General features: G+C 42.7%; 1 protein-coding gene across 4 annotated transcripts in view; it reads left to right on the top strand.

The window, feature by feature from the left end:
* The window catches only part of LOC110485195 (RNA binding protein fox-1 homolog 3), a 396,106-nt gene that overhangs the window by 17,548 nt on the left and 351,052 nt on the right, over positions 1-27,506 (top strand). For all 4 annotated transcript variants that reach the window (XM_036941309.2, XM_090196827.1, XM_036941305.2 and 1 more), the window contains exon 2: positions 26,138-26,267. The gene's annotated coding sequence lies outside the window, so the exon portion shown is untranslated. The remainder of the gene's footprint in view (positions 1-26,137; positions 26,268-27,506) is intronic.

Genomic DNA, 27,506 nt, shown 5'->3' with positions numbered 1-27,506 from the left:
CTTACTCTCTCTCCATCTATCTATCTCTTTCTCTTTCCCCATCTCTCTCTCTGATCATTTGTATTCATGAGTATGCTGACTCCAATCCATATAGACATTTGGCATCATGCATGCCTATAAATGTACACATTTCACATCAGATAAAGACAAACTTTACCTCATGGTGTCATTCAAATTTTATGTCAGGCCCTTTTTCAGATGCATCTCCTCAATGTCCCTCAGTCAGGGTGATGTCATTCCATGCTCCTTTGCCAAGGCAGCTCAGCTCACTCAGAGAAACGCCCTTCCACATGTTTCACCTCATTAACCGATGATTGAAAAGATGACAAATATGACATGTGCAATTTATTATCCTAATGAATTCACTCTCCTCTGTCAGAGACAGGTAGGGCAGCAGAGCTGTGGACTCGACGGGTTTGGTGAGATGTTGTGATTGTAGGAAAGTGAACACGGTGTGGAATGCTCCGATTAGTAGAACAAGGCTGCTTTTTCCCACCTCTCTTTCCATCTCCCATCAATTTGTCTCAAATCAAATCAAATTGAGTTTGTCACATGCGCCAAATACAACTGGTGTAGACTTTACCGTGAAATTCTTGTTTACGAGCCCTTCTCAACGATGCAGTTTAAAAATAATAATACGAATAAAATAGTAACACAAGAGGAAAAAAATAAAATACACAAGAATGGAGTTATATACAGAGAGTACCAGTACCAGATCAATGTGGAGTTATATACAGGGAGTACCAGTACCAGATCAATGTGGAGTTATATACAGGGAGTACCAGTACCAGATCAATGTGGAGTTATATACAGGAAGTACCAGTACCAGATCAATGTGGAGCTATATACAGGAAGTACCAGTACCAGATCAATGTGGAGCTATATACAGGAAGTACCAGTACCAGATCAATGTGGAGCTATATACAGGAAGTACCAGTACCAGATCAATGTGCAGAGGTACGAGGTAGATATGTACATGAAGGCCGGGTAAAGTGATGCGGCATCAGGTTAGATAATAAGATAATAATAAGAGTAAATAAAGAACAGAGTAGCAGCAGCAAATTATGAGTATAAAAGTGTGTGTGTGTGTGTGTGTGTGTGTGTGCGTGTGTGAGTTTACATGTGTGTGTTATGTGTATGTATGTATGTTTGTGTTGTGCCGGTATACGTGTGTGTGTGTGTGCGTATGTAGTGAATATAACCACAGTAAAATGCACAGACGGGATATTTTCATCATTGCAATTGGAATGGAATGTGGCCGTCCGTTGTGATTGTGCACAGGCGAACCTGGCTGCCCTTGTACCTAGTTCATTGCGTGAGGGAGGCCAGGTGTGTGAAGACTTTGAATAGTGGAGAGAAGGGGCAGGTCCGGGGGACAATGTCTGCGCAGAAGGCATCGTGCTTGCTGAGCTGTGACCAATCCAATGGGCACTGGAGATCGCTGCACACCTTTTCAAATGGATTACGCCCTTTCTTTTCCACAGAGTGAAATTGCCAAAAAGGTATTCTGTCATTGTTGTCCTGAATGGGAAATAGGTCACAGCCATTATAGAAATATTCAAGTCAAGGATACTGACAATGAAATAGAAATATGTGTGTTTTTGTCTGCTCTGAAAGCACTGGAAAGGTGTAGGACTCTGTTTAGAGGGGAATTTGTAGACTTGTCAAAGGTCTGTTGTAGCCTCGTCAAATGTAGATAGAGAAGTGTATCAGTGAATGATTGAGAATAATCAGTAAAGAGTGGCAATGGTATAATCCTTCACAGGAAAGACAAGCACCCCATCCCCTTCAACCCCCCTTTCTTTTTCAGTCTGAAGTGTCCCCATTGATTTATCAGTATTCTATTTTTAGGTGCATGAAACGGTATTTGATTCATTGGAATTAACAATGACTCATGTGTAGCTAGCATCAGAGATATCAGAAGCTATATTAAAACGTCTTAGGGCTGCAATCCTGCTAACGGGATCGATATGACAACAGCCAGTGAAAGTGCAGGGCGCCAAATTCAAACAACAGAAATCTCATAATTAAAATTCCTCAAGCATACAAGTATTTCACACCATTTTAAAGATACACTTCTTGTTAATCCCACCACAGTGTCCGATTTCAAAAAGGCTTTACAGCGAAAGCACCACAAATGATTATGTTAGGTCAGAGCCAAGTCAACGAAAAACACAGCCGTTTTTCCAGCCAAAGACAGGAGTCACAAAAAGCAGAAATAGAGATAAAATGAATCACTAACCTTTGATGATCTTCATCAGATGACACTCATAGGACTTCATGTTACACAGTACATATACATATGTTTTGTTCGATAAAGTTCATATTTATATCCAAAAACCTACATTGGCGACATGTTCAGAAATGCCTCCAAAATATCCTGAGAAATTGCAGAGAGCCACATCAAATAACAGAAATACTCACCATAAACTTTGATGAAAGATACATGTTTTACATAGAAATAAAGATAGACTTGTTCTTAATGCAACCGCTGTGTCAGATTTCAAAAAAGCTTTACGGAAGAAGCAAACCATGCAATAATTTGAGGTCGGCACTCAGAGCCCAATCAAGACAAAAATATATCCGCCATATTGTGCAGTCAACAGAAATAACATTATAAATATTCACGTACCTTTGATGATCTTCATCAGAATGCACCCCCAGGAATCCCAGTTCCACAATAAATGTTTGATTTGTTTGGTAATGTCCATCATTTATGTCCAAATAGCTATTTTTGTTAGCGCGTTTGGTAAACAAATCCAAAGTCACGAAGCGCGTTCACTAAAAGCAGACGAAATGTCAAAAAGTTCTGTAACGATGTATTGAATCAATCTTTAGGATGTTTTTAACATGAATCTTCAATAATATTCCAACCGGAGAATTCCTTTGTCTTCAGAAGTGCGATGGAACAGAGCTCGCTTTCACATGAACGCGCATGGTCAGCGCATGTTCAGGTCATGATAGACCTTACTCAATCCCCTCTCATTCGGCTCCACTTCACAGTAGAAGCATCGGACAAGGTTCTAAAGACTGTTGACATCTAGTGGAAGCCATAGGAAGTGCAAAATGACCCATATCCTACTGTGTATTCGATAGGCAATGAGTTGAAAACCTATAAACCTCAGATTTCCCACTTCTTGGTTGGAATTTATTCTTAGGTTTTTGCCTGCCATGTGAGTTCTGTTATACTCACAGACATCATTCAAACAGTTTTAGAAACTTCAGAGTGTTTTCTATCCAATGCTAATAATAATAATATGCATATATTAGCAACTGGGACTGAGGAGCAGGCCGTTTACTCTGGGCACCTCTGGGCAACTTTTCATCCAAGCTACTCAATACTGCCCCTGCAGCCATAAGAAGTTCTGCTCTGAGAATCTGCCATATCAACTCCCCTATTATTTATAACACTGTATTTCTCTCACTGCATAAACACACTCACTTTTAACTGATGACATCGCTCATTAAAGTGGTAGCGACCCCTTTTAGTTAATGCTCAAGTCCCCTGCTCTGTCTCAGCCCACCCTCTTTAGAACCTGAGAAAACCAACAAACCCTCCACTGAATTGCTCTCCTTTCCCTATGTTCTAGAGCCACCCACTAGCAGAGAGTTGGTGGGTACAGCGGAGGAAGGGGGTATTGCCCACGCTATCCATGAGGGTTGGCAGCAGTCTGGGTAGCGGGGTTAGCTTGTCATGCCTCTCTGCTGTCTCGGGTGTCATTTGATCGCAGCGGGGGTACTGGGGGTGTGCCGTGATCGGCAGGGATTAGGCAGACCGACACAGCAGATCACGGCTGTATCGGTGTCAGCCATGGAGGTAATCCCTGTGTGCCTGCCTCAGGACACTACTGTGGCTCTGCCTGACTCTCTCTCTTCATATGGAGCTGTTCGTCTGGGTTTTGTTTGGTTGTGTACCACCGCTGCTGGCCTCCACAAGGTGGGCCCCATGTTCACTACATGGACACTGAGAGCCTGTCACTACGTAACCATATTATCTAAACACCATGTTAACAGGATCAATTCAGTGCACTGTCCCTTCACCCAGTATTGTGTCATCACTGAAAGGAATTAGGATTCAATTCACCTATGACTGAAACATGGTGGTGGCAGCATCGTGCTGTGGGGATGTTTTTCAGCAGCAAGGACTAGGAGAATAGTCAGGATCAAGGCAAGGATGAACAGAGCAAAGTACAGAGAGATCCTTAATGAAAACATGCTCCAGAGCACTCAGAAACTCAGACTGGGGCGAAGGTTCCCCTTCCAACAGGACAACGACCCTAAGCACACAGCCAAAACAACGCAGGAGTGGCTTCGGGACAAGTCTCTGAATGTCCTTGAGTGGCCCAGCCAGAGCCCGGAATTGAACCTGATCAAACATCTTTGGAGAGACCTGAAAATCGCTGTGCAGAAACACACTCCCCATCCAACCTGAGAGAGCTTGAGAGGATCTGCAGAGAGGAATGGGAGAAACTCCCCAAATACAGGTGTGCCAAGCTTGTAGCGTCAGACCCAAGAAGATTTGAGGCTGTAATCACTGCCAAAGGTGCTTCAACAAAGTACTGAGTAAAGGGTCTGAATACTTATGTAGATGTAATATTTCATTTTTAATACATTTGTAAAAAGATATTTGTTATTATGGGCTATTGTGTGGAGATTGATGAGGAAAAAAAACGAATTTAATACATTAAACAAAATGGGGAATATGTAAAGGAGTCTGAATACTTTCCGAAGGCACTGTAAATTGACTGATTTCTGTAACTCAGTAAAATCTTTTAAAATGTTGCATTTTGCGTTATATTTTTGTTCAGTGTAGATTCAGACATGTATAGATCTTTGATGTACATATTGTTTATTTTGGTTTACAGCATGTAATTCATTCTCACGTGATCTGTCTTAATAGCATCAGTAATAATCTGAATGAATATTAAGATACTATTGATGCAATATATTGATTTGTTTGATAACGTATAGATGGTAGCAAGGCACTAGACATTTTCAGATACATATTTTCAATATTTACAACTTGTTGCAGAGAAACATACACTTCCGTTCAGAAGTGTAGGGTAATCAAATTGATCAGAAATACAGTGTAGACATTGTTAACCTTTCTGATCTCCCCATCCCGGATCCGGGTTCGTGAATACAGACTCAAGCTCATTACCATAACGCAACGTTAACTATTCATGAAAATCGCAAATGAAATGAAATAAATATGCCATCTCTCAAGCTTAGCCTTTTGTTAACAACACTGTCATCTCAGATTTTCAAAATATGCTTCTCAACCATTGCAAAACAAGCATTTGTGTAACAGTATTGATGGCTAACGTAGCATTTAGCATTAGCATTCAGCTGGCAACATTTACACAAAAAAACAGAAAAGCATTCAAAAAAATCATTTACCTTTGAAGAACTTCAGATGTTTTCAATGAGGAGACTCTCAGATAGCAAATGTTCAGTTTTTCCTGAAAGATTATTTGTTTAGGACAAATCGCTCCGTTTTCTGCGTCACGTTTAGCTATGAAAAAACCCCTGTATCCAGGATTGTGTAAATCTATCAGCAAGCTCATTAGCATAACACAACGTTAACTATTTATGAAAATCGCAAATGAAATGAAATAAATATGCCATCTCTCAAGCTTAGCCTTTTGTAAACAACACTGTCATCTCAGATTTTCAAAATATGCTTCTCAACCATAGGAAAACAATCATTTGTGTAAAAGTAGCTAGCTAGAGTTAGCATTTCGCGTTAGCATTTAGCGCTAGCATTAGCGTTAGCATCCAGCACGCAACATTAACAAAAACATAAAAGCCTTCAAATAAAATCATTTACCTTTGAAGAACTTCTGATGTTTTCAATGAGGATACTCTCAGTTAGATAGCAGATGCTCAGTTTTTCCAAAAAGATTCCTTGTGTATTAGAAATAGCTCCGTTTTATACATCACATTTGGCTACCAAAAAAAATCCATAAATTCAGTCCTCAAAACGCAAACTTTTTTCCAAATTAACTCCATAATATCGACTGAAAACATGGCAAACGTTTTTTAGAATCAAGCCTCAAGGTGTTTTTCACATATCTCTTCATTGATACATCGTTCTTGGATACATGCTTTCTCTCCTGAATCCCAGGAGAAAATGACCGCACCTGAAGATTACGCACAAATTTAGACAAAGGACACCGGGCGGACCTCTGGAAAATGTAGTCTCTTATGGCCAATCTTCCAATGATATGCCTACAAATACGTCACAATGCTGCTAAGACCTTGGGCGAACGACAGAAAGTGTAGGCTCATTCCTTGCGCAATCACAGCCATATAAGGAGAGAATGGAAAACAGAGCTTCAGAAATTCTGCTAATTCCTGGGTGATGCATCATCTTGGTTTCGCCTGTAGAATGAGTTCTGGGGCACTTACAGACAAAATCTTTGCAGATTCTGAAACTTCAGAGTGTTTTCTTTCCAAAACTGTCAAGAATATGCATAGTCGAGCATCTTTTCGTGACAAAATATCACGCTTAAAACGGGAACGTTTTTTATCCAAAAATGAAATAGCGCCCCCAGAGCTCTAAGAGGTTAATGTTGTAAATGACTATTGCAGCTGGAAACGGCATATTTTTATTGGAATATCTACATAGGCTTACAGAGACACATTATCAGCAACCATTATTCCTGTGTTCCAATGGGACGTTGTGTTAGCTAATCCAAGTTTATAATTTGGATCATTTGGGGCGGCAGATAGCCTAGTGGTTAGAGTTTTGGATTAGTAACTGAAAGGTTTCAAGATTGAATCCCTGAGCTGACAGGGTAAAAATATGTCATTCTGCCCCTGAACAAGGCAGTTTAACCCACTGTTCCTAGGCCGTAATTGAAAATAGGAATTTGTTCTTAACTGACTTGCCTAGTTAAATAAAGGTATGAAAAATATGTAAAAGGCTAATTGATCATTAGAAAATCCTTTTGCAATTATGTTAGCACCGCTGAAAACTGTTGCCCTGATAAAGAAGCAATAAAACTGTCCTTCTTTAGACAAGTTGAGTATCGGGAGCATCAGCAGTTGTGGGTTTGATTACAGACATAAAATGGCCAGAAACACATCATTTTCTACTGAAACTCGTCAGTTTATTCTTGTTCTGACAAATGAAGGCTATTCCAAGGGAAGAAATTGCCAAGAAACTGAAGATCTCATACAACGCTGCGTACTTCTCCCTTCACAGAACAGCACAAACTGGCTCTAACCAGAATAGAAAGAGGAGTGGGAGGCCCCGGTGCAAACTGAGCAAGAGGCCAAGTACATTAGAGTGTCTAGTTTGAGAAACAGATGCCTCACAAGTCCTCAACTGGCAGCTTTATTAAATAGTACCCGCAAAACACCACTCTTAAAGTCAACAGTGAAGAGGCAACTCCAGGAAGCTGGACTTCAAGGCAGAGTTCCTCTGTCCAGTGTCTGTGTTCTTTTGCCCATCTTTTTTTTTACCCCCCTTTTCTCCCCAATTTCGTGGTATCCAACTGTTAGTAGTTACTCTCTTGTCTCACCACTACAACTCCCGTACGAGCTCGGGAGAGGTGAAGGTCGAAAGCCATGCGTCCTCCAAAACACAACCCAACCCAACCCAACCGCACTGCTTCTTAACACAGTGCGCATCCAACCCAGAAGCCAGCTGCACCAATGTGTTGGAGGAAACACTGTGCACCTGGCAACCTGGTTATCATGCACTGCGCCCGGCCTGCCACAGGAGTCGCTGGGACAAGGATATCCCTACCGGCCAAACCCTCCCTAACCCAGACAACGCAGGGCCAATTGTGCATCACCCCATGGACCTCCCGGTCGCAGCCGGCTGCGACAGAGCCTGGGCGCGAACCCAGCGTCTATGGTGGCACAGCTAGCACTTTGATGCAGTGCCCAAGACCACTGCACCACCCGGGAGGCCTTTTTTGCCCATCTTAATCTTTTCTTTTATTGTCCAGTCTGAGATATGGCTTTTTCTTTGCAACTCTGCCTAGAAGGCCAGCATCCCGGAGTCGCTTCTTCACTGTTGACATTGAGACTGGTGTTTTGCGGGTACTATTTAATGAAGCTGCCAGTTGAGGACTGTCTCTCAAACTAGACACTCTAATGTACTTGTCCTCTTGCTCAGTTGTGCACCGGGGCCTCCAACTCCTCTTTCTATTCTGGTTAGGGCCAGTTTGCGCTGTTCTGTGAAGGGAGAAGTACACAGCGTTGTACGAGCTCTTCAGTTTCTTGGCAATTTCTTGCATGGAATAGCCTTCATTTCTCAGAATAAGAATAGACTGACGAGTTTCAGAAAAAAATATTTTTTCTAGCCATTTTGAGCCTGTAATCGAACCCACAAATGCTGATGCTCCAGATTCTCAACTAGTCTAAAGAAGGACAGTTTTATATCTTCTTCAATCAGCACAACAGTTTTCAGCTGTGCTAACATAATTGCAAAAGGCTGTTCTAATGATCAATTTGACTTTTAAAATGATAAATTGGATTAGCTAACACAACGTGCCATTGGACACAGGAGTGATGGTTGCTGATAATGGGCCTCTGTACGCATATGTAGACATTCCATAAAAAATCTGTCGTTTCCAGCTGCAATAGTCATTTACAACATTAACAATGTCTACACTGTATTTCTGATCAATTTTATGTTATTTTAATGGACAAAAAATGTGTTTTTCTTTAAAAAAACAAGAACATTTCTAAGTGACCCTAAACTTTTGAACGGTAGTGTATATCACCTCCTCCGCTAAAACGTTTTCTGCCAAAGAAAAAGGAAAAGGGAACATTTTCATCTATCACAATAGTGCAAGCCCAGACACAGTAAAGACAAACCAAGGAACATCCGGATGCTCAGGGGAGCATTAAAAGTTTTCTGTAGTCCTTGGCGAAGTAATGTGGGATGACTGTGAGGGAGGATGGAGGGAGGGAGGGGTTGCTTCCTGGTGGCACCTGTTCACCCAGGCTGTGTGACAGAGCGGTGGCCTTCCGTCCAGGAGTGTGACTTCCTTCCCCTTGGCACACTGGGTAATAGAGATCAGTAATTGGGAGCTATAAATCCTGGCTGCGGACAAGGTAGGTCAGAACAGGCTGATTACTTAGGCATTACAGTAAATCTAAGTAAGCCTTGAATTGAAATATTTGGTGAGGTGGATTCTCATTATGGGGGTGAGTGCATGTATGCGTTTGTTTGGAGTGGTAGGGGCCAAGGTACTCCTTTCGTCCCCCTCCTATTATGACATTATGCAATGCTCCAATGCCCTCGACCACAAGTCTCGTAAACTTCGCAACAAATGTATTTTCCTCATCCCCGTAGTTTTATATGATTTTTGGGGGGATTGTCAGAAAGCAGCCAAGGGCCCACCTGGAGCTCTAAAACCTTTCCAAAGAACTGGCTCTTCAGAGCACTAAGGATATCTCCGTATGTTGCACATTCACTGCAGGTCTAGTGCTAGAGCTCTGTAACGACTACTATTGCATCCTTCAACACAAAAAAAACTTCCCCCATCTGTTTATTATTTGTTTAATCTGTAGCTACACTATATACACCACCGTTGAACAGTTTGGGGTCACTTAGAAATGTCCTTGTTTTTGAAAGAAAAGCAAATTATTTGGTCCATTAAAATAACATCAAATTGATCAGAAATAAATTGTAGACATGGTTAATGTTGTAATTAACTATTGTAGCTGGAAACGACAGATTTTTTTATGGAATATCCATATACTGTAGGCGTACAGAGGCCCATTATCAGCAACCATCACTCCTGTGTTCCAATGGCACGTTGTGTTAGCTAATCCAACTTTATAATTTTAAAAAGCTAATTGATCATTGGAAAAGCCTTTTGCAATTATGTTAGCTCAACTGAAAACTGTTGTTCTGATTAAAGAAGCAATAAAACTGGCCTTCTTTAGACTAATTGAGTATCTGGAGCATCAGCATTTGTGGGTTTGATTACAGGCTCAAAATGGCCAGAAACAAATTATTTTCTTTTGAAACTCGTCAGTGTATTCTTGTTCTGAGAAATGAAGCCTATTCCAAGGAAAGAAATTGCTAAGAAACTGAAGATCTCAAACTACGCTGTGTACTTCTCTCTTCACAGAACAGCGCAAACTGGCTCTAACCAGAATAGAAAGAGGAGTGGGAAGCCCCGGTGCACAACTGAGCAAGAAGCCAAGTACATTTGAGTGTCTAGTTTGAGAAACAGACACCTCACAAGTCCTCAACTGGCAGCTTCATTAAATAGTACCTGCAAGACACCAGTCTCAATGTCAACAGTGAAGAGGCAACTCCGGGATGCTGGCCTTCTAGGCAGAGTTCCTCTGTCCAGTGTCTGTGTTCTTTTGCCCATCTTAAACTTTTATTTTTATTTGCCAGCCTGAGATATGGCTTTATCTTTGCAACTCTGCCTACAAGGCCAGCAACCTGGAGTCGCCTCTTCACTGTTGACATTGAGACTGGTGTTTTGTGGGTACTATTTAATTAAGCAGCCAGTTGAGGACTTGTGAGGCGTCTGTTTCTCAAACTAGACACTCTAATGTACTTTTCCTCTTGCTCAGTTGTGCACCGGGGCCTTCCACTCATCTTTCTATTCTGGTTAGAGCAAGTTTGCGCTGTTCTGTGAAGGGAGTCGTACACAACGTTGTGCCAGATCTTCAGTTTCTTGGCAATTTTGCACATGGAATAGCCTTCATTTCTCAGAACAAGAATAGACTGACGAGTTTCAGAAGAAAGTCTTTGTTTCTGTCCATTTTGAACCCACAAATGCTGATGCTCCAGATAATGTATATAAAAGTATGTGTACACGCCTTCCAATTAGTGGTTTCGGCTATTTCAGCCACACCCGTTGCTGACATGTTTATAAAATCAAGCACAGAGCCATGCAATCTCCGCAGACAAACATTGGCAGTAGAATGGCCTTACTGAAGAGCACAGTGACTTTCAACGTGGCACTGTCATAGGATGCAACTTTTCCAACAAGACAAGTTCATCAAATTTCTGCCCTGCTAGAGCTGTCCCGGTCAACTACAAGTGCTGTTATTGTGAAGTGGAAACGTCTAGGAGCAGCAACGGCTCAGACGAGAAGAGGTAGGCCACACAAGCTCACAGAATGGAACACTACTGTGTTCCAAACTGCCTCTGGAAGCAACGTCAGCACAATAACTGTTTGTCGGGAGCTTCATGAAATGGGTTTCCATGGCCTAGCAGCCGCACTCAAGTCTAAAATCACCATGTACAATCATCTATCAGTCTGACGGTATAATCTGGGTTTGGCATAGTGCCAACTGTAAAGTCTGGAGAAGGAGCAATAATGGTCTGGGGCTATTTTTCTTCATTCGGGCTAGGCCCCTTAGTTCCAGTGAATGGAAATCTTAACACTACAGCATACAATGACATTCTAGACAATTCTGTGCTTCCAACTTTGTGGCAACAGTTTTTGGAATACCTCCTTGTACAAAGCAAAGTTCATACAGAAATGGTTTGTCGAGATCGGTGTGGAAGAACTTGCCTGGCCTGCACAGAGCCCTGACCTCAACCCCATTGAACACCTTTGGGATGAATTGTAACCCCGACTGTGAGGCAGGCCTAATCTCCCGACATCAGTGCTCGACCTCACTAATGGTCTTTTGGCTGAATGGAAGCACATCCCCGCAGTAATGTTCCAACATCTAGTGGAAAGAGTGGAGGCTGTTATAGCAGCAAAGGGGGGGACCAACTCCATATTAATTCCCATGATTTTGGAATGAAATGTTTGACGAGCAGGTGTCTACATCGTTATGGTCATGTAATGTATGTTAAGTGAGGATGTATCTCTCATTGAACAAGCTTTCAAAGTGATGACCTTTTATTGAAAGTGAATTGAACGTTTAGTTGGTAAAAATGCAACTTTCTGCCATGTTTCATTGGTGGGGTCTTTGAGTTTAATCCACTTCCAGCTCATAAGTGACTAGAGGGGACTATGGAAGGTGAATTAGGGAGCAGAGCCTGCAGTATTCTCAGCATTCTCTCCAGTTCAGAGTGTGACTTAGTGGATTAGAGAAACAGCCTCCTCTCTCAGCCTCCTGCGGCATGCTGTATGTGGCCTTTATTTTTCATGATACAACTGCATTGGAAGTGTATCGACTCGTCCATATTGGGAGTCCTTACACCTAAAGGTTTTAGTTCTTAGTAACGCTATATAACCTAGCATGCTTGGTCCTTTGATTTAAAGTAATCTATTTTTGTTTAAATGCTCACAAAAATCAGTAACTAGTATGCGTAATAGCTTTGCTGAATTACGAATAGCATTATCGGGCTCCCGAGTGATGCTGCGGTCTAAGGTACTGCATCTCAGCGCTAGAGGCATCACTACAGACCATGGTTCGATTCCAGGCTGTATCACAACTGGCCGATATTGGGGGTCCCATAGGTAGGTGGACAATTGGCCCAGCATCGTCCGGCTTAGGGTTAGGCCGTGGTAGACTGTAATTGTAAATAAGAATTTGTTCTTAACTGACTTGCCTAGTAAAAAAATAAGAAAACAATAAGCAAATTCATCAAATGAATACACCAAACATTTGGTCCTCTATAAATAATATATGTACTGTATATAGGCTATATGACAAATGGATGGTGTGGTGTCGGTGCAAAGCCCTGCAGTGTGAAGTGTTGCCACTCAGAGAAACACTCCGGCTAGCGTCATCCCTCTTCTCCTGAAACAGCATGCTACTCCACTTAGCAGCCTCCATTTGGGGTGGCAGAACAAACACTGTTTTAGCACTTTTATCTTAATGCACTGCAACTCTGGAGCACTGAAGGCATGATTATTGTACAGAGACAAGAACGGCGTGCATTTAAAGCAAGGACTTATTTAAATAGAGACTTACTGCCAACCATGTGACACTCCTGCTTTTTCTTTTCCCCAGCCTCCTAGAGGGAGAATTAGTTTGTCTGTCTGTGCATTTCCTTAGCTTGTTTTCAATGGACTTATTCAGAAAGTCCCTTTTCTGTCACACTGATTCCGTGGATACTTATCCTGAGTGAAATTGCAATGTTCTGCTGAATGTATTCATTGTAGAGTAGGGACTGTATCTTCCATCTTATAGACTATCTTTTCATCCCTTCTGTCGGCTAGTTTGGCTCGGCACACAATTTCAAGGGGAGACATTTTAGGTGAAAATATGACACTGGGGTTTGATAGTGTGCATTTTGTTGAAATTGAAGAGGAGTGGCATATGGCCAGCATTGGCTCATGTCTCTCAGCAGCAGGTATGTAGGTGAGCCCGGGCAGACCACCGTTAAAGCCGATCTGGTGCCACGCCCGCCTAATGCGGTCTTTAGCATCTCTGATAAAATGCTAATCTCCAGCTGCTCCATGCATGCTGCTGGAAACCACAGCAACCCAGGCATGTTCCCACAGCTCCAGAGGCCATTGATTTAATGGTGGCACGGTGTCAATGGTGACCTCATCCACTGATGTCTGCACAGCTAATGCCCCAACATGTGACGTTGACACTCTACAAGACAATACAGTGAGGGTGAGATGGATCGGCAGAGAGAGCGTCATATGTCTCTCTGTGGATGGTGGAGAATGATGGACACTCGACGTGAGGGCAGTGATGTCAGCAGAACAATTCTGAGATGTGTTGTGTTTTCCAAAATACTGTGTCTGTGAAGTCTGTGTAGTCAGACAGAAATAGCTATAACAATCAGTCTTACCATGACATTCTAAATCATTTATATTTCGAAAAAACCTTTCAGACTATGCCATGGTTTGCTATTCAGACTATGAAAGATTCATTATCTATCAAATCAATCACCCACTATTAATGTTAATGTCTTCAAGTGTTAGCAAAGTAACCGACCACAAACCACCCCAAAGGAGCTCAGAGTCTGCAGCTCATCAGCCCTCAATTTGGTGAGGAATGAGGGGCAAGAGAGGGAGAGAAAGACAGAGCGGGAGAAAAATGGAGGGAGAGAGAGAGGGGGAGAGCCACTGCCGCCCACCGCTGCCTGGCCCTGACACCTTGTGAAGAGCGCTCATTCATCACACGGCGTAGGGCTTGAGCCTCCGTAAATCACTGTGGATAAAGGACGCGCCGTAAAGAATGGAATTGTGAAGGTAAGGGTTTTAAATCCCCCTAGATGATCCGAGATAAACACAGAGAGACTTTTGACAGTCCCTCGTTACCGCCGCCAGCGAGAGGAGCTGTCACCGCTCCCCCCTCGCCTTTCATCTTGCGGTAACAGTCTGGCTGCTAATATCCTCAATTATCTCTGCAATATGTTGCTGGGAAAAAGGGAAAGTTCCGAAGGAAGCGTTCACACAATTTAAAAGTTTTAATTTGACAGCTTGTGGTGTAATGATGGGTTCTGATGAGGGTAGGGGACCCCAGCCTACACCCAGCCAGTGACAAATGATTGGGCTGTACCGGGGATGGTTAGTGGGTGTCAAGAGATGCTGGATCAGATGTCAAGAAGCCAAATACATGTTTCGCAGGATGATTTAAAAATCCTATTTACTCTCGGTGGAGAATGTGGGCAAGGTTTAATTATGGCAGGGCCATGACATTTCAACTGATGACAGTGGTGGTGGTAGACATGTCTGGGTATCTGTTTCTTCTCCTGCTCTAAGAGCCTGTTAACAAGTTGTTTTGGAAAAGGAACATTAAATGTGTCTTTGTATCGAGTCAATCATAGACGTACTGAAGATGACAATAGTGACAATTTCACATGGGTTTTTCTAAATGTAATGGCCTTAGTTTGTTCTCAGTGGAGTACTTGTATTATATTTCATCTAACATACACAACTTTGGGGAAAAGCAGACAGACACAGTTGAAGTCGGAAGTTTACATACACCTTAGCCAAATAGATTTAAACTCAGTTTTTCACAATTCCTGACATTTAATCCAAGTAAAAATTCCCTGTCTCAGTTAGGCTCACCACTTTATTTTAAGAATGTGACATGTCAGAATAATAGCAGAGAATGATTTATTTCAGCTTTTATTTATTTCATCACATTCCCAGTGGGTCAGAAGTTTACATACACTCAATTAGTATTTGGTAGCATTGCCTTTAAATTGTTTAACTTGGGTCAAACGTTTCGGGTAGCCTTCCACAAGCCCCCCGCAATAAGTTGGGTGAATTTTGGCCCATTCCACCTGACAGAGCTGGTGTAACTGAGTCAGGTTTGTAGGCCTCCTTGCTCGCACACACCTTTTTAGTTCTGCCCACACATTTTCTATAGGATTGAATTCAGGGATTTATAGGATAGAGGTCAGCCTTTCAGGTTATGTCAATATAGGACTAATTTTACTGTGGATATAGATACTTTTGTACCTGTTTCCTACAGCATCTTCACATGGTTCTTTGCTGTTGTTCTGGGATTGATTTGCACTTTTCGCACCAAAGTACGTTCATCTCTAGGAGACAGAATGCGTCTCCTTCCTGAGCGGTATGACGGCTGCGTGGTCCCATGGTGTTTATACTTGCGTACTATTGTTTGTACAGATGAACGTGGTACCTTCAGGCGTTTGGAAATTGCTCCCAAGGATGAACCAGACTTGTGGAGGTCTACAATTTTGTTTCTGAGGTCTTGGCTGATTTATTTTGATTTTCCCATGATGTCAAGCAAATACATCCACATGTGCACCTCCAATTGACTCAAATGATGTCAATTAGCTTATCAGAAGATTGTAAAGCCATGACACCATTTTCGGGAATTTTCCAAGCTGTTTGAAGGCACAGTCAACTTAGTGTATGTACATTTCTGACCCACTGGAATTGTGGTACAGTGAATTATAAGTGAAATAATGTGTCTGTAAACAATTGTTGGAAAAATGACTTGTGTCATGCACAAAGTAGATGTCCTAACCGACTTGCCAAAGTTATAGTTTCTTAACAAGAAATTTGTGGAGTGGTTGAAAAACTAGTTTTAATGACTCCAACCTAAGTGTATGTAATCTTCCGACTTCAACTGAATACTCACAATGTATTGTATTGACCTGACTACTTATTGAACCTGAAATGCCATATTATTTAGCCACTCGTTGATATTGATATTCTTTGGAACCTGTATAACTAAATGGAGAGGAGTGAGATTGCATAGATAGGGCATCCATCCGTCCGTCCGTACGACTGATAATGACGGCGGAGTCACAGTGCATGATGGAGACACAGAGGGCATGCGACTGTCACATGAAGGTTGACTGGCTCATTAAAGGAAAGATCTCCCCCCATGGCACCTAGTCAGGTAATTGTCTTTTTTTTCCCCTTCCATTTTTTCAATGCTGATATATATACATAGCTTCAGCTGGGGAGGATAAATCAATCATTTCAAGTGTCTTGGGTAATAAGTGAAAGTTATAAATCATGGGATTTGCTCTCAGGTTTATGAAATATTGGCTGTCGAGGTGGGATACATTATCCCCAGTCAGTTAGTCAGTCAGTGTTCCTGGACCGAGGCAGTCAGTCAGTCAGTGTTCCTGGACCGAGGCAGTCAGTCAGTCAGTCACTGTTCCTGGACCGAGGCAATCAAATCAAATTTTATTTGCCACATGCGCAGAATACAGCAGGTGTAGTAGACCTTACAGTGAAACGTTTACTTACAGGATCTAACCAACAATGCAGTTTTAAAAAATACGGATAAGAATAAGAAATAAAAGTAGTTAAAGAGCAGCAGTAAAATAACAATAGCGAGACTATATACAGGAGTCTTATGGCTTGAGGGTAGAAGTCAGTCAGTGTTCCTGGATCGAGGCAGTGTCAGTCAGTGCTCCTGGACCGAGGCAGTCAGTCAGTCAGTGTTCCTGGACCGAGGCAGGCAGACAGTCAGTGTTCCTGGATCGAGGCAGGCAGTCAGTCAGTGCTCCTGGACCGAGGCAATCAGTCAGTCAGTGTTCCTGGACCGAGGCAGGCAGACAGTCAGTCAGAGGTGCAGGTGTCAAAGCACGTAGGCACGTATGCAATCTTTGGCTAATAAGAGGATCCATCTATAGAAGAAATGTTCACTCCATCAAGGGCTCTGTATGACGCACAATTAGTCCCCACAATACAGATCTAGGATCTTAATTTGAGCCAGTTTGCTACAGCAAGAAAATAATCCTGCAGCAACTGGACATTTTAATTATTATGTTGATTGTAATTATTTGAGATTTTTGTAGGGTTTCATACATTTTTGGTATGGGAAAATTTAGCGTGGAAATTCAAAGTGGAAATCACAAACTTCAGAAGCCTTTTTTAACCTCAAATACACTACATTTCCTTTATTCCAGGAAACATCTCCTGCAGCAGTGTGATCAAATTAAGATCTTACATATGTATTAACATAGGGATCAGACCAGCATTTTCATAGGGAGTATAACTCCATGTTCAAGTTTGTTCACATCAAAGTACCAGTGTCAATCTTCCTACTGCTAGTGTAATTGCCTCCGGTTGTTGACTATTTCACGTGACTAGAATCAGTCCTAAGGCTGAACTTGATCGCTACAATGGTACACACATTTTATAGCTCGCATTAATAGGGTTCCCTTGATAGATAAAATAAGCAAATAGCTGGTTTGGTGATGTAGTGAAACCAGGATAACAAATGGGCCCTTTCTGATAACAACCCCCCTGTGAGACACCCTGGCATGAGAGACAGACAGAGAGATCGGTTGAGGAGAGAGGCAGAGCTGAAACAGCCCACTCTGCTCCCAGTGGAAAGCTCCATGCCCCACACAAGGATGGATTGGGGAGATTTGTAATAGTCCTGCTGCTTTTGACAAAGTGACCCAGTGAGACCTTCATCCTCATTGCCTCAATGTAAAGGGCATCGGCAGTCGAGCTGTAGCTGAGATAAGTGGGGATCTGTCGTTTTGGGCTGCTCTGTTATAAATGGCTGCCACCTCAATCACACGAGACAAGAGCGCTATCTCCCCTGACAACCTCTTTCTGACTTGACATGCAAAAATCTAATTGATACAAGGAGAGGGGAGGAGAAGGGGAGAGAGATTGAGGAGATATGGCTTTGGGGGAAAAAAAAAAAGTTAAAAAGCTGTCTGTGGCAGGAAGAGACACTTTTCTACCTGCACAGGGACCACAGATGGAACATGTAGGCTGTTGTACCACCCACTGTACAAATTCCATGACAATACCTGCATGCTGACAGTACCATAGCCTTTGGATATCATTTACAGGGTCATAAATTCATGCGTTTTGAATACCATAAGCCATTATAAGAGTTGCTGTTTTTCACCACTTAGTGACCTGCGTGTGCTGTGGGTACGGCAGAAGAGGCTTATATTCTAGGATGAGGGTAAAGAGATTATACAACCTTGACTGTGTGTTTTATGTGGGTGTTGCTATGGACAAGCACAGTACTTTGTTGATCAGAGTGTGTCTGAAATAGCAGAGTTGGTTGACAGAGGAGGATGGCTGAGGAGATAGAGGAGTGTGGGTTGAAAATATCCATATATCTGTTCTTTTATCTCTCTCTGTGGCTTTCACTTAATAATGTACTTATTGGGACTTTTCTACTGCCTAAATATTAACTTTTTTCTTATCGAGTCCAATCTTGCCGAGTTAGATGAGCAAGTTGGTCATACAATGTGTTTTCGACCACTTTTGAGTTCTCAACCACTTTTGAGTTGAAGTAGCTTTCTTTGTGCCATTTTGGAAATTGGAAATACTGTTTAACGTCTCTTATTAAACAAACATACAAAATGAAAGCATTCCCTCTTGAACATACCAAGTGATTAAACGTAATCTCTTTGAAATCTACACAGCTTAATCTTGTACAAAGATACACTGACTGCTGGTAAAGACCTAGAAGAACCAAAGTGTGAAGAAAGCGATCAGCAGAATAAAAGTGAGTGAGAGAAACTGAGAGAAAAAATGAGTACATGTGGTGAAGGGCGTATGATAGAGGTCAAACCCAGCCCCATGTGCACCTGGTCCCCGTAGCGAGGCCATTTGCTGTCACCTCCACTGCTGCTCTACACCACCAAGACACCCCTCTCTGAATTCAATCCATTCAGGAAATGCTGTGCCCTTCCCACCAACATCCTGATGTTTGATTCATTCTCCAACACCTGGAGGACACTCATAACAAAAACAGGAAAAAGGGAGGAGAGAAAAAGACAGAGAAAAAAATAAATTAGAAAAAGACTGAAACTTCAGATTTGTAATTCCCATTTGTGGACGTGAATGGAATGAGGGACCCAACACAGAACAAAAGAGAATACGTTGTTTGATGGGGACAAAGGACAGAGAGGAGAAAACAAACAATCAAGATCTCCTCCACCCCACCGCCACCCCTCCTCTCCTTTGCCTCTTTTGTTTGACTCAAGGTTTGTGGAGTGGATGGGGCCTGGAGATGCCTGCGGGGGGTGGGGGGTTGCTTCGCGCGGCACCTCTCAACGTGCTCTCTCTTAATCAGAGGTTGATTAAGCACACTTTGAGAAGCATGGATTATGGGGCTCCCCTCGGACCAAGCTAAATTGGTCGGAAGGGAAGGAAGGCAGAGCGTGTATCGCAGCCAGGGGAACTTTTGATGTGTCAGTCAGTGCGTCTGGCATGGTTTGCTTTTATTGACCTCCCCAGCCTTGATTTGTGACAGATCCCCCGGTGCTGGGGTGAGAAAGGAAGGGAGGGTGGGGTGGGGAAGGTTAAAAAAGATTGAGCTGCTGTGCAAGAAAAGAATCCCCCAAATTCTGCTGACCCAATGGAATGGTCCCAAACGTAGCACGGCGTGCACTGCATAAAAACCATTAACAAAGCATCAGCAGCCGAGCAAAATGATTGGCTTGATTGATACTAAAGACATTTCCCACCGAGCCCCTACATTTTGAATCAGAGAACACAATGTAAACAGCAGGTTTCACTCACAGATATTGTCTCTCATCTACCGTTAATGTGTTGAAGAAAGTGCCTTTGCATAGGTTTCAACGTCCGTACCCATTTCTAGACAGCATGTGTCGTTTATGGATTCATGGATACTAATAGAATGATGCTTTCTTCCCGTGTGCTGTGCTCTGACTGGTTTGTAACCCCTTCAGAAAGGGTAGGCATTATTCATGTTGTGCTGGTAGCAGCATTGTTAATGTAATGAGTCAGGTTGTTAATGTGATCTCGCCTCAGACACAAAGGGTCAACCTGAAGACCCTGGCTGGCGCAGACAGAGGCCTCTGCGCCCTACATAACAACGATGGGACGTGTCATAGCTGATTTATATTGCCCTTGAACCTGCCAATAATAAGACCTTGTGGGCTTGCCTTTAAAAGAAGCCTGCGAAAGAGAGCACTGGAAGCCAGGGTGATAACATGAACGCTGTGTTCCCACCTATTGAAAGCCTGGCGTGGTACAGCTGAAGGCTTTTAAAGGCACCCATGTAATCTAAACGTGTCATTTCTCTCACACAGCACAGCACAGCGCTGGGATGCATTGATATCAGATAGCCCTGAGATGAATCTGACTTGACCTGTGAACATCAGAGTCGATGGCTTCTGCATCGCTACACAGGCATGAGAGGAATCAGCAATGGGGTTCTAGGAGATAGGCATCGACACAAATTCAACTAGGCACAACACACCATTTTCGATAGCATACTGTAGGTACAGAACATATAGATTTAATAATAACGAGATACGCATTAATGTAATTTCAAACTGTCAAGTCTCTCCAGACAGGATGTCTGCTTATCATTTTGCCACCATTTTATTTACATCACATAACATAGCTGCACAAACACCCTATCCATCCCTGAACACAACGCCATGGTAACTGGAGGAGGGAGATGCACTGTGTGTTTTTGAAGCAGCCTTATTAACTCAACTTGCCCATGTAATTAAAGTTTGCTTACAGTGCAGCTAATATTCACGATGTAACATGCGAAGGCACACAGTAATTATGTGGGGTGTGACTGACAGAGATCAGGCAAAACAAACAAAGCGGGCCAGCCATCAGTCAAGTCAGTGTTGGGCCAGGTTACTAAGGATGCTCCTGCAGCTCCGTTAGATGAAGTCTGGGACTCAATCCTAGCTAATCCAATTACAGTTTGATTTTAAGGAGCTTTTTTACAACGTCACTGTCACAGACCATTTAAAATAGTCCCACTCCGGTCCTTTATGAAGCTATCCTAAGTGGACAGTCACTGTCACAGACCATTTAAAATAGTCCCACTCCGGTCCTTTATGAAGCTATCCTAAGTGGACAGTCACTGTCACAGACCATTTAAAATAGTCCCACTCCGGTCCTTTATGAAGCTGTCCTAAGTGGACAGTCACTGTCACAGACCATTTAAAATAGTCCCACTCCGGTCCTTTATGAAGCTGTCCTAAGTGGACAGTCACTGTCACAGACCATTTAAAATAGTCCCACTCCGGTCCTTTATGAAGCTATCCTAAGTGGACAGTCACTGTCACAGACCATTTAAAATAGTCCCACTCCGGTCCTTTATGAAGCTGTCCTAAGTGGACAGTCACTGTCACAGACCATTTAAAATAGTCCCACTCCGGTCCTTTATGAAGCTATCCTAAGTGGACAGTCACTGTCACAGACCATTTAAAATAGTCCCACTCCGGTCCTTTATGAAGCTATCCTAAGTGGACAGTCACTGTCACGGACCATTTAAAATAGTCCCACTCCGTCCTTTATGAAGCTATCCTAAGTGGACAGTCACTGTCACAGACCATTTAAAATAGTCCCACTCCGGTCCTTTATGAAGCTATCCTAAGTGGACAGTCACTGTCACAGACCATTTAAAATAGTCCCGCTCCGGTCCTTTATGAAGCTGTCCTAAGTGGACAGTCACTGTCACAAACCATTTAAAATAGTCCCGCTCCGGTCCTTTATGAAGCTGTCCTAAGTGGACAGTCACTGTCACAGACCATTTAAAATAGTCCCACTCCGGTCCTTTATGAAGCTATCCTAAGTGGACAGTCACTGTCACAGACCATTTAAAATAGTCCCACTCCGGTCCTTTATGAAGCTATCCTAAGTGGACAGTCACTGTCACAGACCATTTAAAATAGTCCCACTCCGGTCCTTTATGAAGCTATCCTAAGTGGACAGTCACTGTCACAGACCATTTAAAATAGTCCCACTCCGGTCCTTTATGAAGCTATCCTAAGTGGACAGTCACTGTCACAGACCATTTAAAATAGTCCCACTCCGGTCCTTTATGAAGCTGTCCTAAGTGGACAGTCACTGTCACAAACCATTTAAAATAGTCCCGCTCCGGTCCTTTATGAAGCTGTCCTAAGTGGACAGTCACTGTCACAAACCATTTAAAATAGTCCCACTCCGGTCCTTTATGAAGCTGTCCTAAGTGGACAGGCACTGTCACAGACCATTTAAAATAGTCCCACTCCGGTCCTTTATGAAGCTATCCTAAGTGGACAGTCACTGTCACAGACCATTTAAAATAGTCCCACTCCGGTCCTTTATGAAGCTGTCCTAAGTGGACAGTCACTGTCACAGACCATTTAAAATAGTCCCACTCCGGTCCTTTATGAAGCTGTCCTAAGTGGACAGTCACTGTCACAGACCATTTAAAATAGTCCCACTCCGGTCCTTTATGAAGCTGTCCTAAGTGGACAGTCACTGTCACAAACCATTTAAAATAGTCCCACTCCGGTCCTTTATGAAGCTATCCTAAGTGGACAGTCACTGTCACAGACCATTTAAAATAGTCCCACTCCGGTCCTTTATGAAGCTGTCCTAAGTGGATAGTCACTGTCACAGACCATTTAAAATAGTCCCACTCCGGTCCTTTATGAAGCTATCCTAAGTGGACAGTCACTGTCACAGACCATTTAAAATAGTCCCACTCCGGTCCTTTATGAAGCTGTCCTAAGTGGACAGTCACTGTCACAGACCATTTAAAATAGTCCCACTCCGGTCCTTTATGAAGCTATCCTAAGTGGACAGTCACTGTCACAAACCATTTAAAATAGTCCCACTCCGGTCCTTTATGAAGCTGTCCTAAGTGGACAGTCACTGTCACAGACCATTTAAAATAGTCCCACTCCGGTCCTTTATGAAGCTGTCCTAAGTGGACAGTCACTGTCACAGACCATTTAAAATAGTCCCACTCCGGTCCTTTATGAAGCTATCCTAAGTGGACAGTCACTGTCACAGACCATTTAAAATAGTCCCACTCCGGTCCTTTATGAAGCTATCCTAAGTGGACAGTCACTGTCACAAACCATTTAAAATAGTCCCACTCCGGTCCTTTATGAAGCTATCCTAAGTGGACAGTCACTGTCACAGACCATTTAAAATAGTCCCACTCCGGTCCTTTATGAAGCTATCCTAAGTGGACAGTCACTGTCACAGACCATTTAAAATAGTCCCACTCCGGTCCTTTATGAAGCTATCCTAAGTGGACAGTCACTGTCACAGACCATTTAAAATAGTCCCACTCCGGTCCTTTATGAAGCTGTCCTAAGTGGACAGTCACTGTCACAGACCATTTAAAATAGTCCCACTCCGGTCCTTTATGAAGCTATCCTAAGTGGACAGTCACTGTCACAGACCATTTAAAATAGTCCCACTCCGGTCCTTTATGAAGCTGTCCTAAGTGGACAGTCACTGTCACAAACCATTTAAAATAGTCCCGCTCCGGTCCTTTATGAAGCTGTCCTAAGTGGACAGTCACTGTCACAAACCATTTAAAATAGTCCCACTCCGGTCCTTTATGAAGCTGTCCTAAGTGGACAGTCACTGTCACAGACCATTTAAAATAGTCCCACTCCAGTCCTTTATGAAGCTATCCTAAGTGGACAGTCACTGTCACAGACCATTTAAAATAGTCCCACTCCGGTCCTTTATGAAGCTGTCCTAAGTGGACAGTCACTGTCACAGACCATTTAAAATAGTCCCACTCCGGTCCTTTATGAAGCTATCCTAATTGGACAGTCACTGTCACAGACCATTTAAAATAGTCCCACTCCGGTCCTTTATGAAGCTGTCCTAAGTGGACAGTCACTGTCACAGACCATTTAAAATAGTCCCACTCCGGTCCTTTATGAAGCTATCCTAAGTGGACAGTCACTGTCACAGACCATTTAAAATAGTCCCACTCCGGTCCTTTATGAAGCTGTCCTAAGTGGACAGTCACTGTCACAAACCATTTAAAATAGTCCCACTCCGGTCCTTTATGAAGCTGTCCTAAGTGGACAGTATTAACAAGGTAAAGAAAGTCCTTCACGAGAACTCAACAAAACCTTGAGAGGAACCAGACTCATTGACATGGGCAAATACCAAATTAGAGGACATTTGACTTGTCTGGCCAGTGCAAATTGTGACTATATTAGAGTTGGATGGGTACAGTCCAGCTCTCTCTGTCCCGGGGTCTGGGAGGCCGACAGGACAAATCTGGGTTTATTGGGAGAATCCCACATGTAGTGGAGTGGACCTGTGATCGATTGGGATCTGAAGTGGCTTAGCTGTGCCTCTGCGTGTCAATAGCGTCACCTTCTCCCTCACCTCTCTGATAAACCGTAGGCTCCTGCTCCACATATACCCCAGGCTGTGGACACACAAATGGTCTGTATGCTGAGCCATCCCTGAGTCATCCCAGTCTCTAAATGCACCAAATGCAGGAGCCCAGACTCTGTGGGGTTAAGTGTTGAATTGAGGAGACATTAGAATGCACTTCACAGCACCCTGGCACGGTAGATTGAAACAAGGATTTAATTGGCTCCATATCAGGGTTAGATAGTGCCGTTGTTGACTTTTGATAGAAAAACAAGGTGACTGATATTATGGAGATAAGCAAAAATCCCAACTCAATCACATCAATACGTTTCTAAGGCGTGTACAGGTGGCTCACCTTGCAACCAATGACAGTGGCGCTCGCTGAAAAGATAGGCATCGGAGGTTGTGTCTTGTGTCTGCATTGTCACACGTCTATTGCTGTGTGTGTGCATGTCAATTTCTCTGACAATCATCACAGTGTAGTTGTTTCAACATGATCTTGGCACAGAGGTCATGGGATTCAAAGGCATTTCAGTTGCTCTAGTTCCTGCTTCCTCACAGAGCATTACAGGAAGCCCCATCAAAAGGGTCACCTTTGAGCAGTGCTTTATGGGTATTTGTTTCACAGGCGACTGTATTACTTCACCCATACACTATAACTGTGAAAGCTGTTAGGATGTAATTCCACACACATGTATCTATGAAATTGTACTCGTTGAGGTATTAATTTAAAAAAAATGTTTTAATCTATTTTGTTTAAGAGGACCCATTTCTAAGGGATTTGACCTAACAATGGAAGGCCTAAACACTTAGTGGCAGCAGGACATGTGCATTACAGGTGAAGCCCTTTCTTTGTGTGGTGAAACCTCAGACTGGGTGAACACACTGGTGTTGACACTGTCTCTCTTTGTCTAAGCCCATTATCTCGTGCCCCGCAGTTTGCTTCATTCATTCCAAAATGCCACTCTTCGCATATGAGAGCATATCAGTCTCCATGGAAACTCATTTTACCAATACTTTGTCGGCACCAAATAACCCTGCTCTCATACTTACCATCACAGCTCTTTGCATGGAGGTGGCCTGTTTTCATTTGGAGATGAAACATTTTAAGGCAAATGTAGCCCCCGCTGGCTTGCTAGCTGTGATACTGAATTCAGAGGTGGAGCATGTAGAAAGGCCAATGTGATGTATTCATAGCCATTTCCAGAGGTTTTCAGAAAGAATGCTCACTGAACTGTTTCTATTGAGGACATTTTGTTGGTCACATACCTTCCATTCAATCTGTCAGATGGCTTGACTTACAAATCATCTTCTGTTAAAGTGTTGTGGACATGTGGAATCTCACTGTACTCTAATCACATATCTAACTTTAATATCATAGCCATAACCACCTCAGCAAGTTACCTCACTGATTTGTTTAACTGATGAAAATGCTTAACATACTCAGTGCACATTGCCAAATGTTCAATGTTTTTCATGAATGAGTTTTTTTACATTTTAATGACTGACAACCACAGATGGCAGTAGCACAGTGCACGGACATAATATGTACATCTGTATGCTCTATTTTTACGCTACTATCCTTAGCTATTTCTGTAGTTAAGTATTGATCAGGATCAGTTTCAGGAAGTATTGGCTGTGGATCAATGAGGCCACAGGATTCTCTTTGGAATATTTACACTTGTGTCTTTCTCTGCAAGGCCCACAGATAATTGGTTGAAGGGAGAGTCCAGGAAGGTCAGCCAAGAAAGCAGCCGTAGGTGCTAGCGTGAAATCTACAGGAACTACAATTACTTCAACAGTGAGCCGCTGGAACAAGGTGAATGACAGGTAGGAAATAATTCATATGAATTACCTGCTGTATTATGAATAACCACCTGCTGAGAGGACATCACACGGTCAGTTATAAGCCAAATTGGTTTTCAATAGTACTTTTTTTGTCATTTGTTGGCAATTACCCTGGTTCTCGTGATAATATAGTCACAAATGAACCTCCGAGAACATTTCTTCCTTATGGCTTTTTGGGAGTGACAAGGTTGAAGTTGGCATGCAAGTGATCACACAATTATAGTTTGGTTACTACTCTGTCCTCTGCTATTTTTTCAACTTATTCTATTGAAGCTGATGCTTACCTTTTTCCAAGCCAGCCTTCTCCTATTAATAATTCATTCTAAATCAACAAAAATAACATGCAGTATATAGCTTACATTTTACACTTGACTGTGGCACACACTACTACTGTAAGTTATTCTATAAGAAATCCTCCCATCACTTATCCCATTCTGTTTTTTGGGGCGGTAAATATCTGACCTTGCAGTGCAGAGATATAAAGTCTGTCACTCAAACAATTATGACTTCTTTGTTTCCCTCTGGATATCATTCTCGAGAGGAGACTCAAGCAGTCTGAGTACTTAAACCTGGGGATTCAGTGCTCCTAGTGGAAGGGTTGTCTCTCCCCATCTCCAAATCCTAGACTGGTTGCCTCAGGATACAGAGGATGGGGAGAAAAAGCCTAATTGGTGCTGAATGAAGTGTGGACCATTAATGGATGGCAATAATAGTTGAGATTTTACGACTCCCTCCACATTAGGCCTTTAAGAGAGTTTCACCTGTAGAAAAGGACACCTCGTACTTTCTGCTATCTCTTCCTGTCAAGGTGTTACAGTGTATGATAGGACAAGAGGGAGGAAACCTCCGATAAGGCCATGACAAACAGCAACACCTGATGTAAAGCTGTGGTGTATGTATTACCCAGATAGTTGGAAGCTGAACAGTATCATTCATGAAGGGCAACCTATTCCAAGCCGTTTATAATTCCTTTGTGGTTGCTATGGATGCTAGTGGTGAACAGCAGGGGGTGGAACATGGAATGGCTAACTGGTGTAATGTAGTCACATATGTGGTCTCACGTCCCCTTGCACGGTGTTGACCACAACATTCGGTGCTATCAGACCTTTTCTACTGGAAAATGATGAAGGCTCCACACTGTTTGCATTTCAGTTGATGAGGAAATGTCAGAGCATTTCAAAGATGGCTTCTGTTTACCCATGTCTAATAACCCTCAGCATA

Source organism: Oncorhynchus mykiss, chromosome 13, assembly GCF_057628025.1.
Source record: "Oncorhynchus mykiss isolate SJ-2025 chromosome 13, ASM5762802v1, whole genome shotgun sequence".
In the NCBI taxonomy this organism is placed as follows: Eukaryota; Metazoa; Chordata; class Actinopteri; order Salmoniformes; family Salmonidae; genus Oncorhynchus; species Oncorhynchus mykiss.
The sequence above is the reverse complement of the archived record's forward strand: the minus strand, read 5'-3'. Positions and strand labels throughout refer to the sequence as shown.